General features: G+C 43.9%; 1 pseudogene; it reads right to left on the bottom strand.

Moving 5' to 3' along the window:
- LOC102757357 overlaps window positions 1–362 on the bottom strand; it is a 983-nt pseudogene extending 621 nt beyond the window's left edge.
- Window positions 363–6,649: the final 6,287 nt, after the last annotated feature.

Here is a 6,649-nt window from a genome sequence, read left to right as displayed (position 1 = left end):
GCTGATACAACCATCAGAGGAGCCCGGTCTGAAGGGAGTGCCCTGGCCCATGTCCCCCAGAAGGAGGTCTCCTCGCGCTTCTCGGTCCAAAGCTGCATCCAGCATGGCAAGGCTGATGCCAATGCCCACCCAACAGTGCCCCTCATCAGAGAGATAGTCTCCACTCAGCCCAGTGCCGCAGCCAACATCCGACAGGAAACAGCGCTTCTCATCAGGCAGATCAAGGAGCTCCAATGCTCGCCCAGTCATCCTGGTCTCACACCAATCATCCTAGAGTTGCGCATGTATTTCCGGGCTTCATTCTGGTCGTAAAACAGCTCGGAGGGTCCACCGTGCTCGGGTCGGCGCCCGCAACAGGCCATAGTGTTCGCCGTGCTCCGGTCGGTGCCCCCGACACGCCATACCCACGCTTCCACTGCACCACCGCTGCTGGGGCTCCCGAGTCCCTCACTCTCTTTTTTTTAAATGTTAAAATTATGTGTGTGGGGCCTGCAAAATAAAATAAAATAAAATAAAGAAAAAAAGATCTTGAAAGAAATTCTCAAGGAAAAGAAGGTAAGAGCAACTAAAAATGTGAAGGGATGGCAAACTATGACCCATAGACCAAATTCAGCTGCTGCCTATTTTTGTAAATAAAGTTTTATTGAAACGCAGCCATGTTCATTCATTTTGGACTGTTTATAATGGCTACAATGGAGAGTTGAATAGTTGTGACAGAGACCATATGGCCCTTGGTAGAAAAATTTTGCCAATCTCTGCTCTGTATAGTTGAACTAGAATAAATTAAAAGTTATATGAAGGATATCTAATTGTGCTATAATTTATTTTTGGTCAGAAAAATGCTCTATTTAATTGTGTAGTTATAATCACCAAATAGATGCAATTATATCCTACAATTTGATAAATAAAAGGTAAAATTAACATTTTTATGTAAAGTGTTGGGATTAATATTTTATATGTCTTTGGTTTTTATAAATTTTCTTTTCCTCATAATTCATATTTTTAAAGTTTACTTGAGCCAAACTGAGGACATATAAGGGAGAGTAAGAGATCAAATGATCTCTCATAATTCATTCTATAATAACCTTTTAAAAAAGAATAATTTTAGATTTACATAAAAATTGCAAGGGTAATACAAAGAGTACCCATATACTCCACACACATTTTCTCCTTTTATGAATCTCATATTAGTGGGTACATTTGTCACAAATAATGAGCTATTATTAACTAAAGTTACTATTTAATTAATTTATTTATGTTACTTATGCATACTTTGTTCAGATTTCCATACCTGAGGTCCTTCCAGGTTACCACATTCCATTTAGTTGTCAAGCCTCCTTAGGCTCCTCTTGGCCGAGACAGGTTCTCAGACTTGTTTTTGATGATCTTGACAGTTATGTAGAGTACAGTCAGGACTTTTGTGTTATGTTCCTCAACTGGAATTGTCTGATGTTTTTCTCATGAATAGACCGGGGTTGTGAGTTTTGGGGAGGAGAGTCAGAGAAGTAAGGTAACATTCTTTACTTCAAGTGTACATGCTCCCAACATGACCTATCACTGTTGATGTTGACCTTGATCACCTGGCTGAGGTAGTGTTTGCCAGGTTTCTCTCCTGTGAAGTTACTCTTTTCCCACCCTTTCCGTACTGGACTCTTTAGAAAAAAGTCATTGCAGCCCATAATGCAGTGTTGGGGTTTCTGTTCTACCACCTTGAGGGGCAGTGTCTCCTGAATTAACATTCTTCTGCAGAGGACAGTTATCTTTTCTCCCCTATTTGTTCATCTATTCAATACTTTATTTCTATCAGTATGGACCCCTCAATATTGATTTTATACTCTGGGTTATAATTCAGTACTATTTTATTTATTTTGTTGTACCAATTGTTCCAATTTGGCCTTTGGGAACTCCTTCCATTGGCTCCTGTGTCCCTTTGACATGCCCCATCATTGTGCTTTATTTTTTAAGCGCTTCCTTACTTTCTGCACTTCTACAAGATGCTCCAGTTCATCTTGTGTATTTCTTTCTTTTAAAATATATTTTTACTGATTTCAGAGAAGAAGTGAGAGGGAGAGAGAGGTAGAAACATCAATGATGAGAGAGAATCATTGTTCAGCTGCCTCCTGCACACCCCACACTGGCAATTGAGCCTTCAACCCAGGCTTGTGCCATGAACGGGAATCGAACCGTGACCTCCTGGTTCATAGGTTGATGCTCAACCACTGAGCCATGCCGGCTGGACCATCTTGTATATTTCTTGCCTCAGTCATAGATTAGTCCTATCTCCAAGGAACTCAGGCTCCTTTTCATTAGAAATTAAGATCTTGCCCAGCCAGTGGTTGAGCGTCGACCTCTGAACCAGGAGTCACGGTTTGATTCCTGGTCAGGGCATATGCCTAGGTTGTGAGCTTGATCCCCAGTGTGGGGTCTGCAGGAGGCAGCCAATCAATTATTCTCTTTCATCGTTGATGCTTCTATCTCTCTCTCCGTCTCTTCCTTCCTCTCTGAAATCAATATTGTATTGATAACTCCATTTGAGGCTTCTTTCCTGAGTCAAATGCCACAAATACCTACAGGGCAGTTCCACTTGGATGCCTCAGGCACTCCAAGTTCACATCTTCCCCAAAAAACTTATCATTGAAAACAAACTTGCTCTTTTTTAAAATTAAAATCTGTATTAAGATAAAATTCACATAACATAAAATCTATCATTTTAACATTCACTCCCCATTCCTTTCTCCCCCTAACTCTTAATGACCACTAATCTACTTTCTATCTCTATGGATTTGACTATTCTGGACATTTCATATAAATGGAATCATATAATAGGTTGTTATCTTTTGTATCTGATGTCTTTCACTTAGCATAAATTTTCAAGTTCATCCATGTTGTAGAATGTACCAGTACTTTATTCCTTTTTACCATCAAATAATATTCCATTGTAGGGATAGACCACTGTTTGTTTATCCCAAACCTGCTCTTGCATCTGTCTTCTGTATCTACTGAGTAGCGTCCATCTAGTGTTCCAAACCAAAACTTGGGATGTCTTCCTTGATCTTTTTCTCTCATTCACCTTCAAAATCCACTCAGAGAAGATAGAAATCTTGTAAATTCTACTCTCCTCTAAATCTCTCCTCCCCATCCCTTCCTTGACCCTCTGTTGTCATGGACCTTCCCCTAGTTCAGGACACCCTCCTCTCTCACCCAGATGACTACCCAACTCCCTTAACTGTCACTGCCTCCAGCCTGTCCCTTCTATCCATTCTCTACCTTATTGTGGGAGTGATCCTCCTTACTCTCAGAGCTGATCCCGTCTCTATCCTGCTTACCCTCCAATGTCTGCCCAGTGTTCTCAGGATAAAGTCCAAGTTTCTCACCATGGCTTATAAACCCTCCCAGGACATGTGCCCTGCCTGGCTCTCAGCCCCGTCTTGCATTCCACACTTCAGCCTACTGAACACTTTCTCTTGAACCAGCCAGGCTGTTCCTCCACCAAGACTCACCACTTTCTCTCTGAAGTTCTTGAGCTGTTGCCCACGCTGCAAACTGGACTAGACCTCACACAAGCCTCCCATGGCATCATGTTTAGCTCTGACCCCTTCTCCTTGTTCAAATCTCCACTCAGTGTCACGGTGTCAGCTCCACAGAGAGGCCTTCCTCGTAGACCATCGCCCACCCGTCGTTCGATCATTTCATCTTTAGCACTTATAGCTAGGTGAAATCTTACTCGCTGGTTTGCTTGTTTATTATCCATCTCTTTGCCCTAAAATATATGCTCCCCGAGAGCAGGAACCTGCCTGACTTATTTGTCTCTGAACCTGACATGAGAACAGGGCCTGGCACACAGAAGGGCCTCAGTAACTATACATTCAGTGACTAATAGAGGTTCAATGTGAAAATAGTTTTTTTAAATCACATAACGATGTTTTTAAGTCGCACATCGGAAGAACCTTTCCAAAGGCCCCCTGTCACTGGGATGCACACGTCTCCTTGACTTCATCCTCCTTTACAAAAGGTCACTCTCTGACCTCCAGAGCTGCGGGGCCATCCTGGTCCTTTGTCTACTTGTTTCCTGTTTCCTCTTCCTCTTTCTTCTCCTCCCAGTTGTGAGCTCTCCCCACACACCTGAGTCCTCGTTCTTTCCTTCAGCACATCACCCACCCGCTGCATGGCATCTGGCTCACTGCGTGGACGGCTCACCAGTCCTCCCACCACCTGCAAACCACAGGGTCCCACTTGGAATTCCCTTTGTACCTTTATTTTTATTTTTTTAAAAATATTTTTATTGATTTCAGAGAGGAAGGGAAAGGGAGAGAGAAAGAGAAACATCAATGATGAGAGAATCATTGATCAACTGCCTCTTGCATGCCCCACACTGAGGATGGAGACGGCAACCCGGAATATACTCCGACTGGGAATCGAACCGTGACCTCCTGGTTCATAGGTTGACACTCAACCACTGAGCCTCACCAGCTAGGCCCTTTGTGCCTTTAAACTGTGTCATGGAAGACTGCCACCTCCCAGCAATGAACTCTTGGGGACTTTGTAATTCCTATGAACTTACCCTGTCAAAACCTCATTATAGAATCTTCACACCATTGTATACTGTGCGACCAGTGAAAAGAATGAGACGGCTGCACGCGTATTGATTTGAAACGATTTCCACAATGTGTTAGGTAAACAAAAGCAAGATGTGGAACGGTGTGCAGGGCAGTGCTGTCCAGTAGAAATATAACGCAAGCCCTGCATATAATTTTATTTTATTTATTTATTTGCAATTGTATATTTCAATGTAAAGCTTTAAAATTTAGCTTGGAACTCCTTGGAGAGAAAAGAGATGAAAAGCGATAAATTACATCCTGGTACATTATTGGCCATAGTTAACCAAAAAGTTACAAATAGATATTAAATGCAGCAATTTTCAACTGGTGTGCTGCAAGAATGTTTGAAACATGCAATACCAGACTATTTGGTCAGGGGCACTCACCTCTTTTTCACTTAGATTGTCAAATAAAAAAATAACAACCAACCAACACAACAATAGCCATACAGTGTGAACATGCATGTAATTTTGAATTTTCTAGTAGCCACATTAAAAGTAAAAAAAAGAAAGAAGATGAGTGTAATTAATTTTAACAATATAATTTATTTAACCCAATATATCCAAAACAGTATCATTTTAACATATTAATATAAGAAAGTATTAATGAGATAGTTAATATTTTTTTCTCCTACCAATCTTGGAAGTCCAGGTTTCTTTATATTTACTGTACAACTCATATTGGCCTGCCAATATTTCAAGTGTCAAAGCCACATCTGACTAGTGGCTGCCATATTGGACCACGTAGGTGTCCCCCTGGAAGACAATGTGAATAGCAAGCACATGCCAGGGACAACTACACAGCACATCCCAGAGCACATCCTCCGTCCTCCGTTACCTTTCCCCCTTGAATGATGTAGGGGACCATGGGCCACAGAATCAACTGGAGGTCCCTTCCCATGGCCCTGCTTAGATATTTCGAAAGTATTGCCAGTCTAAATTTTTGCAGAGGATGTGTCTCTCCTAAGAAGCAAGACAGCTCCTCTGGTTGGATTTCTTTAATATCAACCAATCAATCAGTCAATCAACAATGTCCGTTGAATGCTCACTATGTGCCAGTTGCTTGCCAGGCTGTGGGGACATGATCCAAGCCTGGTTCCTGCCCTCATGGAGCTCCTGTCTGTGGGGAATTTCTCCCCATCCTTCCTGACCCACTTTCTCCACCTGCCCCTCTTCTTTCCCTCAGCCCACTTCCTTGCTCTCCCTGGGCCTCAGATCTCCTCCCACACATGGACCATGATGAGTGGCTGCCAGGGTTGCCAACCACATCCCTGGTTTCCACTGCCATGGTCAGTGTGGTCTCTGCTCTTCCTGACAGATTTCTGTGCATCAGTCACTTTGCTCGGGAACATGAAATGACAGAAATAATGTGGTCACCAGGAGGACAGGGAGGAAGTCTGGCCTGCAGAGCAAGGACTCAGCTTGGGATCCCATAGCCTCTGGGCTGCTCTGAGGCCAAGCCTGTCCTGGAGAGGCAGGAGAGCATGGACCGTGGTGAGTCTATTGAGCCGGTACTGGTGTGGGGTTCCAGCAGGGATTTGCCTGCTCTGCCCACACACCCAGGGGAGACAAGTCTTGGCTGCCCAGGGTGTCCAGTCCTGCACTGACTCTTCTCTCCCCTTCATGTCTGTCACAAATCAACGTCCTGCTTGTCCCTCAGTCCTGTTCCCTGAGACCATGCAACAGCCTCTTTCCTAATCACCCCAACGCCAAGAGCCCCTCGGTGGTGCCCACTCTTGCTGAACAAGCCTGCACACTTTGCTTGGCCTCTGGGGTTGCCTGAGACCATGCCATCGCGGGTGTTTCTCCTACTAATCTGTGGACAAGGTAGCTGCCCCTACATGCACCCCACCCCACACTCTTCCTGGGGCAGCTTCTTTAGGAAAGTGGAGGGGAAAATAGAGATGCTCTTCGCATAATAGTGCACCGAGTTGTGAAGCTGTCAGTGTTGGCAAAAGAAAGGTTTGTTGGCCCTCCCTGGTTTGGCTCAGTGGATAGAGCGTTGGCCTCGGACTGAAAGGTTTCTGGTCAAGGCATGTATCTGGGGTGCAG

The sequence above is a fragment of the Myotis davidii genome, unplaced genomic scaffold (genome assembly GCF_000327345.1).
Source record: "Myotis davidii unplaced genomic scaffold, ASM32734v1 scaffold571, whole genome shotgun sequence".
Classification (NCBI taxonomy): domain Eukaryota; kingdom Metazoa; phylum Chordata; class Mammalia; order Chiroptera; family Vespertilionidae; genus Myotis; species Myotis davidii.
Note: the sequence above shows the minus strand (reverse complement) of the source record. Positions and strands in the feature narration are given on the sequence as shown.